General features: G+C 37.6%; 2 protein-coding genes across 4 annotated transcripts in view; one reads left to right on the top strand and one right to left on the bottom strand.

The window, feature by feature from the left end:
- Nucleotides 1-11,582, top strand: part of slc12a5a (solute carrier family 12 member 5a) — a 297,781-nt gene that overhangs the window by 157,045 nt on the left and 129,154 nt on the right. The window lies entirely within an intron of this gene.
- The window catches only part of pltp (phospholipid transfer protein), a 188,243-nt gene continuing 182,838 nt past the window's right edge, over nucleotides 6,178-11,582 (bottom strand). Inside the window, exon 17 of the transcript XR_007439205.1 lies at nucleotides 6,178-6,195. The gene's annotated coding sequence lies outside the window, so the exon portion shown is untranslated. The remainder of the gene's footprint in view (nucleotides 6,196-11,582) is intronic.

Raw genomic sequence — 11,582 nt, 5'->3', positions numbered from 1 at the left:
TTTTAAAAAAAATGATGAAAGCATAATATTAATGTACTTTTAATATATTTTAAGTATTTTTTTTTTTTTTTGTCTCCAGCGTGTACTTGCATCCAGTCTCATTACCCGTTTGTCGTGACACTGGCTTCAAGACTTTGGTACTGAGAATCAATTTTAAAGCTTTGGACGTTCCACAAAGAGTTTGCCTGGAGTTATGTGCAGGTATTCTGTCATGGTGTTACTTGGTACATATAGGGAACATAGCATCTACAGGTACTGCTAGGGGTGTGCCATATCGTATCGTATGCAATAATATCGCCAACATTTTTTAATATGGTGAACGATATTATACCCTGAAAAAATAATTGCGAAAAGTATCATTGCTAATTATCATATCAGGGTACTACTTATTTGCTGTTTTTAGCAAAAAAATAATTGACACTGTTCTCATTTCCCAGTTTATATCTACTGGAGACAGATTATATATGTCCAGTATCCTTTATTTTACTTATATGAAGATATATGTATATATAGGATCCAGGATTAATCCTAGATATATTGGAGTCCATTATTAGTATCATGACATTCTGTATCATTGACTTACTGTTACAAATCGGATAAAATTCCTGTACTTTTTAATATATCAGTTAGGGGTGTACCATATAATTTCCTATGCAATAGTAAAATGTATTTTTCATTTTGTTGCAGTAGTGTATTCTTGAAATATTTCTTTTTTTTTTTTTTTAATTCAGTGATTTGTCATATCGCCCAGAGTTATGAAATATCGTGATATTATTTTAGGGCCATATCACCAGTGTTGTGCCAGTTCACAGCTTTTCTAAACTAGTTCAAGTTCAGTTCATACATGCTCAGAGTGAACAGTTCACGTTCAAAATTCACAATTTTAATTCTGAACTAGTTCAAAGTTCAGTTCATTTTACTTTTTTGGTGAGATATTCGAATAGATGCTTTTTTCACACTACAAGCTAGAAATCACTATACGTTCTTTGAAACTGCTCATTGTAGACATTTACTCATGACACTGCGATTGTGGGTTTCTTACCAGGTGATGAAAATGTTCATAAGGAGAATCGGTGTCTGTCTCCGTGCATCACTTCCACTAGACATTTTTTTTTAATTGCAGCGCTTTCTCTCACTCTCGTCATTGGTCTCTCTCTCTCTCTCTCTTTCTCTCTCTCTGTAGCTCTCTCTCTCGCCCTCACACTCTGCGCTCTCTGCGTCGTTGCTCCTCTCTCTCTCTCTCTCTGTCTCTCTCTCTATCTCTCGCTCTCTCGCGCTCCGCGTTCTCTGCGTCGTTGCCTCTCTCTCTTTCTCTCTTTCTCTCGCCCTCGCGCTCCGCGCTCTCCGCATCGTTGCTGCTCTCTCTCTCTCTCTGTATCTCTCTCTCTCTCTCGCCCTCACGCTCTCCGCGTCGTTGCTCCTCTCTCTCTCTCTCTCTCTCTCTCTCTGTCACCCTCGCGCTCCGCGCTCTCCGTGTCGTTGCTCCTCTCTCTCTCTCTCTCTCTCTCTCTCTCTGTCGCCCTCGCGCTCCGCGCTCCGCGCTCTCCGTGTCGTTGCTCCTCTCTCTCTCTCTCCGTGTCGTTGCTCCGCGGTCTCCGCGTCGTTGCTCCTCTCTCTCTTTCTCTCTCTCTGTGCCTCTCTCCCTGTCGCCCTCGCGCTCCGCGCTCTCCGCATCGTTGCTCCTCTCTCTCTCTCTCTCTGTATCTCTCTCTCGCGCTCTCTGCGTCGCTGCTCCTCTCTCTCTTTCTCTCTCTCTGTATCTCTCGCCCTCACGCTCTGCGCTCTCCGTGTCGTTGCTCCTCTCTCTCTTTCTCTCTCTCTCTGTATCTCTCTCTCTCGCCCTCGCTCTCCGCGTCGTTGCTCCTCTCTCTCTCTCTCTCTCTCTCTCTCTCTCTCTCTCTCCGTGTCGTTGCTCCGCGGTCTCCGCGTCGTTGCCAGTATGTTATTAACTAGCCATCGTTCATTTACAGTGATGTCTGCCGTTCATGACACATAATGTGAACTAATTCACGTTCAAGTTCTTTATTAAAAATCTGTTGCGTTCAGTTCAACGTTCACGAAAAAATGTGCGTGTTCAATGAATGCATTCACGCACAACACTGCATATCACATACCTCTATTATCTGCACTATGATACATAGTATAATAATTCTATATACACCGTGCAGTGTTTTTGTTATATTGTGACAACATATGCTTTGAGAAGCTTCAGCAATGTCTACAGTACGTACAGCGTCAAACTGGATTTATAGGCTCTTTGAAAGCAGACTGGGGTTCATATTGTAACATCTGTGGAGAGGAAGGATATGGAACAGATGGCATCTACTCAAAAGTTACGTAAGCGTCTTGTCAAGCGCTTGGCTGATGGAATGTAGATGGACTTCTTAATCCTGGGAGAGTCCAGGAGCCTGGTGAAGCATTAGAAAGGTCTGGGGAAGGCAACTGTTGATGTGTGTGTGTGTGTGTGTGTATGTGTGTGTGTGTGTGTGTGTGTGTGTGTGTGTATGTATGGAGCAGGCCTCCTCCTACCGCTTGCATGCATGCCTGGGCGCTGGTGGTTTCGCCTTTGTCTTCTCGTCTTCGTGCACCGTCAGTTGCCATGGCAACATGACTCTGCATTCCCTCTCACCTGCTGTTTTTATCAATTCACACTCTGGGTGTTCTCTCTCTTTCTCTCTCTCTCTCCCTCTCTTTCTCTTTCTCTTTCTCCCTCCATCCATCTCCCCCTCTCTCGTGCCGTGCCTTTCTTTCCTGGTCGAGCGTCTTTCATCCCGTTGCGTTACGATTCGTCATAACAAATAGTCACAACTCAGAATTTAACGTTTCCGTGGGCTCACATCATGCAAAGCAGCAGAGCTATAATATTATGGTAACACTTTATATGAATTTCAGGTCTATTAGACCTTAAACATGCGTATAATGCCTTATAATGTGTTCATAAAGCGTTATAAGCATCTCGAAGGAAGTGTTGAATTGCAATGCTATTTGAAAGGTGGATAAAGTACAATAACAGAAGCAATAAATGCTAAAAAACTACATCTTATTTACAACGTGTAAAATGCTTGTAATTCATATTGACAGAAATCGATGTAATGATTGTTCTTTAACCTTAAAAAGCAATTATACTGTGCTGGCTTAACAGCCTTATGATTTTGAGACCTATTTTACTGATCTGTAGCGCACCAGTCAATTGTGGATCGAACAGCTGGATTTAGGGAGTGTCGGTGTGTCTTTGGTATCGTGAAGGTGCTAAAAATGTGTGTGTCAGTTGTCGTTCCCTTTAAGAGGCAGGTGAGCTCTGACTTCGGCGCGGCACTTTGTGAGTTATATTGAGGGAAACCCTAATTTCTAATGTACAACTTAAGTGACTAAAGTGACAAAAAATATTTTACTTAAGTATTTAATATAAATATTATTATTAAAATATGGAACTTCGTCAACAAATCAATAAAAAAATAAATGGCAAAAGCAATCAAAAAGCAATCAAATAATTATGATAAAATTATCAATATGAAAAATAATTCAGAATAAAATGATAAGTGGACAGGTAAAAAATCTGTCAAATAAAAAGATAAATTATAAGAATGAAGAAAAAAAAATAATAATAATAACAGAAGACTGAAAAATGATGAAGAAAGTAAACAGTAGAAAAAAATAAAAACTTTGGAATAGAAAATATATAAAAGCATGAAATAAATAAAATAAATAAAAAATATATAAAATAAAAACTAATACAGTTACAGGCTGTCTGAAGGTGGTTAGAAACCAGTTGAGACAAGTTTTTTCAAATGAGCAATTTTAGATTTTTTTAGATTTTATAATTTGTACAATTTCTCAGAACAAAAATGCACATTAATAAATTTGAGTTGGTAACATATGCTAAGTATAATATACAAATATATTGAACATTCATATGCAATGTATTGATTTTTGAGGCATCATAAAACACAGGATTTAAAACAGGCAGTTTTTACAGCTTACTCTTACTTACAACTTAACTTATTTACTTACATTTGAACTCTATTGACTGAGGCATGAACATATGTTTTAAAATATTGATTATATCCATGTGGTATATCAGACTATTTCTATTAAATAAGCCCTTTTTGGTGACATTTACTGTTAAGACTGTAAACCAGCCCCTTAGAGCACCATTTCAGTAGTTAAGACTCATGAGCACATCCCATTAACATCTCCTCAGCAGTTATCCCTCGCATTCTGTGATCTTAAACTACGTGTGACCGTGTTAAAGCCCCGATCACAGAGCACTAATTATCCTCGTGTTATTCGGCTCTTTGAAGGGTCAGAGAGTTAGCGCTGTAGCTTTCCTCCAGCTGCTGCAGGAACGCAGTGGAGAGGAGGGCTCGCTTTACCTCCGAATGATCACAAATGGCCTCGGGGTGTTTCAGACGGAGCCGCTGGCCATCTGTGCTGTCCCCCCACATGCTGGATCCTGCAGATAAAGGCCGGCTGAAGATTGGCTGGAGCTTTTAGTGGCCTGTGAATGTCATCTTTATTAGACGCTATAACCACATTCATAACATATTATAATGCATTCATAAGGCATTATAAACATGGCTATAAATGTTTACAAAAATGCATAACCCATTATAGCCTTGTTTGTTAAGCATTATGACCTGTGATCATAATACATTATAAGCTGTGCTTATAATATATGTGTTAAAATAGTATATCTCTATTATTAATAATCTAGTCCTACAATGAAAGTCTGGCACTTTACTTAGAGCGCACAAAGACCTGTTATAATACATTATAATTGACTAGAATTATTATTATATTCAAGACAAGAATAATTTGTTGGTCAAAAAATGATGGTTGAAAATATATTTATAGGATTATTGATGGTGTGTTTATAAGTTGGAAGATTTTTTAGTCATGATAAAGGCAAGCAGGGACTGAGTTTATTGGTATTGACATATAACATGTTATAAACACAGATATTAATGCATTATAAGCACAGTTCATGATGCATAATAAACATTGCTATAATGAATTATACATTGTTATAAATATGTATAGCCATGTTTATAATGCCTTACGAATGCATTATAATGTGTTATGGGTATGTTTATAGAGTCTTATAGAGATGACATTTAAAAATTTATTTCTCTCTTTCTAGTGACATGCTAGTATGGCTGCACTGTTAAAATAGCAATCTGCCAAAGTCAGAGATGCCTTTTGTGCATTTCAAGCTGTGCAAGGCATACTTTTCCTGATGTTACGAAAGCAAAGACACACTGACACATCCTAAATCAAGAGCGGTTAACGACTTCCCTATAGATCACTAAAATAGGGCAGTAAATAAATGAAATCAAATTATTTGTTGACCCTGGTAACATTTTTTTATCTGTCTTATAAAAGGCTTTGCACACTGATACATCATTATGTTTGTAACTATTATTTTGATAATAAGTGTAAATATATACAATATTATTGTATATATTAAGATAATGAGATCACATTGTGACTTGTAATAATGTAATAATGTACAGTGACCCACATAAACGTATATATGCATATACTGTATATGCTCATATAGGCTACGTTCAGCATGCACATTACTGTAAATGCCCTCTTACATCATGACATATGCACCCCCAACCCCCCAAACGCTCACACACACACACACACACATATATATGTAATATACACACACTCATATACGGCTCAGTGGTGACAGATGCAGAGCGTGATCTATGACTCAGTGAACCCGGGGGCTATTTTTCCCTGTGTGACAGTGAGTGTGAGTGTGTGTCCGTGTGAGTTTGTGTTGTATTACATGTAGCTCTACCTGAGATCTCTCAGACAGACAGAAGCGCGCAGACCTGGCCTGGGGCACGGCATACGCTCACCAGGGGATTGTGGGTAGAGCTTTTTCTGACCGCTCTAGTTGTTTCTGTTTTCGTCCATAAACACACATCGTGCACAAACCTGCTTTTGACATTAGCCATAATGGGAACACAGACATGCTTCAATATATGACCTTATACATTATATATTCACTATTCAATGGTCAAAATGTCCGTTTCTTAGTAGTCCAATGGCCACTTCACCTGTAAGAAATCTGCTGGTGTTGATCCACTGTGTTTTATTATCAAGTCTAAAGTCAGTGCAGTTTTGTTTTCCCACAAAATCTTACAGCACTTCACTTACTGAGCTTTCCTCTGCTGACAACTTTTATGGAGATGCGGATTTCATTTTCCAGCAGGATTTGGTCTTATACAGCTCTGGAAAAATCAGTTTCTCTGATTTTGTTATTTATAGGTTTATGTTTGAGTAAAATGAACATTGTTCTTTTATTCTATAAACTACAGACAACATTTCTCCCAAATTCCAAATAAAAATATTGTCATTTAGAGCATTTATTCGCAGAAAATGAGAAATGGCTGAAATAACAAAAAAAAAAGACCTCAAATAATGCAAAAAACCCAACAAGTTTCTGTTCATAAAGTTTTAAGAGTTCAGAAATCAATATTTGATGGAATAACCCTGTTTTTTTAATCATAGTTTTCATGTTCGCATCTTGGCATCATGTTCTCCTCCACCAGTCTTACACACTGCTTTTGGATAACTTTATGCTGCTTTACTCCTGGTGCAAAGATTTAGGCAGTTCAGCTTCAGGTTTGATGGCTTGTGATCATCCATCTTCCTCTTGATTATATTCCATAGGTTTTTCAATTTGGTAAAATCAAAGAAAATCATCATTTTTAAGTGGTTTCTTATTTTTTCAGAGCTGTATAGTGTTCTATTTTTTGCTGAGACATTGATTATCATCAACAATAATTTAATATTCATGATTTATGTGTTTTAAACACAGCCTAAAGCAGTTATTATACCTTCAGTAACACAGGGGCTCCATGCTGCACACCTTAGGAACATCTTATTTAACAAGGTCAAGACATTCAGCCTTTTTTTTTCTTTTTCCAGACTGTTGTGCTGATTTGTGTGAAGCTGGGATAACACACACTGACAAAGTCTCAAACACTCAATACAGCAGCAGCGTTTAACACTGCTCTCTGATCCCCCGAGAGAGAGAGGCTCTTCATTCCCTCCTAAAAACATTTTCTTATGAGGCACCTGGGTCAGCCTGATCGATCCGTCAGCGCCGTGCTAATACCCGTCTGATGTGTGTATGAGGGCGACTGTGTGCTTTTGAGTACAGATCGGAGAGGGAGCTGTTTGGGAGTGAAATGTTAGCTGAATATTAATGTTAGCGAGGCTGAATGAACTGAAGATGGTAGACGGAGCTGCAGCACTGGAGCAGTGATGTCTGCTAGACAGTCCTGGCAGCTCTAAATACAGAAAAAGAGAGAGAGAGAGAGAGAGAACAAGAAAAGAAGAGGAAGATAGAGAGAAAGAGAGAGAGCAAGAGAGACACAGTGAGAGGGAGACAGGGAGCTGGGCCGTGTGGTTGCCAGATCCCTGTTACGACAGTAAACGTCACTGCTCTAAGTAGGTCATGCAGCAGGCTCCATGGTGAGGCACTGTGGTATGGAAGAAGATTGTGCTGGTGTGTGTATGTGTTTGTGTGTGTGTGTGTGTGTGTGTGTGTGTTTGGTTATTAGTGTGCCTTTGCTTTTCTGATTAGTTATTGGATAGATATAATATAATATAATAGAATAGAATAGAATTATAGAATTTATGATAATTTATCTCTGACTTATGGATTCAACAGGATTCATTAAATTGCTTGATTTATTTTTTTTTTTTCATTTTGAAAACAAATGATGAGTTTCTTTGATTTTAACAAATTAAAAATCTCTGGAATATAATCAAGAGGAAGATGGATGATCACAAGCCATCAAACCAAACTGAACTGCTTGAATTTTTGCACCAGGAGTAAAGGCGTAAACATATCCAAAAGCAGTGTGAAAGACTGGTGGAGGACAGGAGACCATGCCAAGATGCATGAAAACTGTGATTAAAAAAACAAGGTTATTCCACCAAATATTGATTTCTAAACTCTTAAAATTCTAAACTTTATAAATATGAACTTGTATTCTTTGCTCTGCATCTTTATTTTTGTTATTTCAGCCATTTCTCATTTGCTGCAAATAAATGCTCTAAATACTATGTTTATTTAAGATTTGGGAGAAATATTGACTGTAGTTTAGAGAATAAAAAACATAAACATAAACCTATAAATAGCAAAATAAGAGAAATTGATTCAGAAACTGAAGTGGTCTCTTCATTTTTTCCAAAGCTTGTATAAGCTCTTCTACAGTGAGACAGGCTCTGAATTTGCACACTCTTGGTGAGATTTTAATCTCAGTATCTTCATGAGGGAGAGTCACCTGGAATAGTTTTCTCAGCGTCTTGAAGGAAGGAGTTCCTGGAGGTGCTGAACAATAGCTGCTGCTTTTCCTTCACGCTGTGAAGCTCCAGCTCATCCCAATTAAATCACCTCAAATCACCATCTCAGTTCATCAGGTTTAGATCAGGGGATTAATGTGGAGGAATAACACCTTTTATACTGTTTATTAATACTCCTAATTTCATTAAGTCCTTTAATAGTTTTCATTCCTATTTAATATTACAGATCTACAATGTAGAACATTAACATTAAATAATAAGGAAATAAATAAAAAAATTGACCAGTATTTACTACACTGTTATGTAGTAACACTTTTTTTTGCTGTTTACTACGTAATTTCATATGTGTCCTTTAATCATTATCATGTATTTAATATTAATCTACAATGAAATAGAAAATCAATAAAGTGAATAATGCTTCTTCCACACTTCACTTCGCCTCCATCGCTCTGCCAGCGCAACGTTCTGCTTCCACCTCCATATAAACAGCATTTACAGACCTGGATTTAGACTCTGAGAACTCTATGCCCCACCACTCCTCCAGAGAAGAGATAGATAGATAGAAAGAGAGAGAGAGAGAGAGATTTAAAGGAGCAGTGTGTTGTGTTTTCCAGATCTTCTCTGCCTCCTGCATTATTAAACATCAGTGGCTCAGCTATTCGAGCGCTAACCTGATTTTATTTTTTTAATTTATTTATTTATTTATTTTTTTCATTTTTCATAGCGAGAGGGAATCTGAATATGGGGCCACGTTATGCAATCAAGCGCATTCTCAGATGATCATTCGCTCCTTGTTCTTACTGTGGTGTTAGCCTACATGCTAACCACCCTCCCCCCTTCCTTCCTTCCTTCCCTCCCTCCCCCTTTGCTTCAATGCAAAGACGTTTTAGTTAGCGGTATGGGGAAGATTATGAAATAGATTTATTTATTCACGGTTACACAATACCTTGTGCGGCTTGGCGGAGCGAAATGTCGCCGTGCTCCCATGATTTTCCCAGCGCACGTCTCTGCATTTTAATTTGTTTACTGCAAACCTCTGAGTCTTGCGTGCAAAAATACAGCGACGCGGAAGACGGCCTGGAATCGCAGGCTCCTTCAAAAGAAAGTTAATCTCTGTGAATCTGCGAGTGTTTGGACGTCATATCTGCGCTGAATGGCTGCAGCAGGGAGACTGTTAGCCTTTCTGAAGGACACATCATGGATTAGGCTCTGAACCTTATTGAAATATGAAATTGGCTGGACGGCTAATGAAACGGAAGCTTTGAAACGGATCTGCGGATGGTTAGTCGTTATGTAACGTGACGTTTGCCGTTTTGTTCTCTCTGCTTTTCTCCCTGTGATGAGATTTTACAGAAACCTCAAATTTTTCACAGTATTATTGTTGTGAAATTAATGTGTAATTAAGCAGTGAGATTGACTCATGAGTCAATCCGTGATTTATAATGATTTATAATGCCTTCTTAGCCCCCAGAGGTCAAAAGTGTTTTTGAAAAAAAAAAAAAGTCATTTTGCTGTACTGTTGACGTGTAATTATAAAATTGCACGATAATCTATGATGTTGCATTTGATTTGCCCTCTGCTTTGACTTATGTGCACTTCTGACTTCTTGTATTTTGCTTTATAGTCAAGAAATGGCAAACCAATGCCACTCTTTGGTTCACCTCAATTCAGTTAAAACGTGTATGTACATATACAGCTCTGAAAAAAATGAATAGACCACTTCGGTTTCTGAATCAGTTTCTCTGATTTTTCTATTTATAGATAAATGTTTGAGTAAAATTAACATTATTGTTTTATTCTATAAACTACAGACAACCTTTCTCCCAAATTTCAAATAAAAAAAAAATAATTTGGAGCATTTATTTTTGTTGCAGAAAATGAGAAAAGGCTGAAATAATATGAGCATTAAAAAAGATGCAGAGCTTTCAGACTACAAGTTCATATTTATAAAGTTTCAGAGTTCAGAATATATCAATATTTTGTCGAATCACCCTGGTTTTAATCACAGTTTTCATGCATGCTGGCATCATGTTCTCCTCCACCAGTCTTACACACTGCTTTTGGATAACTTTATGCTGCTTTACTCCTGGTGCAAAAATTCAAGCAGTTCAGTTTGGTGGTTTGATGGCTTGTGATCGCCCATCTTCCTCTTGATTATATTCCAGAGGTTTTCAAATTGGTAAAATCAAATAAACTCATCATTTTTAATGGTGGTTCAGGGAGCATGAGATCATAATTTTCACACGTGGATTGAGAGAGTTCACCACAGAGTCCAGACCTTAACCTCATTGAGAATCTTTGGGATGTGCTGGAGAAGTCTTTGAAGACTTTGTGTAGTGCTCCAAATCTCCCATCATCAATACAAGATTTACAAGATTTTGGGGTAAAATGTGCCATAACCAATGCTCTAAAGGTCATTCAACCAAATATAACATTTTTAGTCCGGGGACTTTGCACAGGTCATGTAAGATAGAATTTCCAGTGTATACCATAATGCAATGTGGTGTTGGTGTTGCAGTTGTCTTTGATGTAAACAATGTTTATAGCAATTGTGATATAGTGAATATAGTAAATATAGTAAATGAGTTAATGAGTAAACCATTTCAAACACAGCTTATATTTTTCTTTTAATGCAAAATAAAAAAGGAATCCCATTCTAAATGCTTTGTCTTCCAAAACTGAGCTTAATCACTGTCTGGGAAACTGAGTCATATTTGCCTTAGTAACAATATATAATCTATCCTATAATCTAGATCACTTTTTACTATGAGACCACCCACACCTTTACAAAAATTAAAAATGGCAGTACTGCTTTTGATCAAATACATAAAATACATAATATACAGCTTTGAAAAAATGAGACCACCTAAAAAGGACGAGTTTCTTCGATTTTACCAAATTGAAAACCTTTGGAATATAATCAAGAGGAAGATGGATGACCACAAGCCATCAAACCAAACTGAACTACTTAAATGTTTGCACCAGGAGTAAAATGATAAAGTTATCCAAAAGCAGTGTGTAAGACTGGTGGAGGAGAATATGCCACAATGCATGAAAAACCAGGGTTATTCCACCAAGTATTGATTTATGAACTCTTAAAACTTAAAACTTTACTTCTTCCCTCCATAACAGTCCCTTAATTCTCTCTCAGGGAGTTTTAGCACAAATCAGCAGTGATGCTGTAGGACTGCTGTAGAACTGTATGATTTAGATAAATATATATTTAAAAATAAAGCTAGTTAAAGAAG

The sequence above is a fragment of the Astyanax mexicanus genome, chromosome 5 (assembly GCF_023375975.1).
Source record: "Astyanax mexicanus isolate ESR-SI-001 chromosome 5, AstMex3_surface, whole genome shotgun sequence".
Taxonomy (NCBI): Eukaryota; Metazoa; Chordata; class Actinopteri; order Characiformes; family Acestrorhamphidae; genus Astyanax; species Astyanax mexicanus.
Note: the sequence above shows the minus strand (reverse complement) of the source record. Positions and strands in the feature narration are given on the sequence as shown.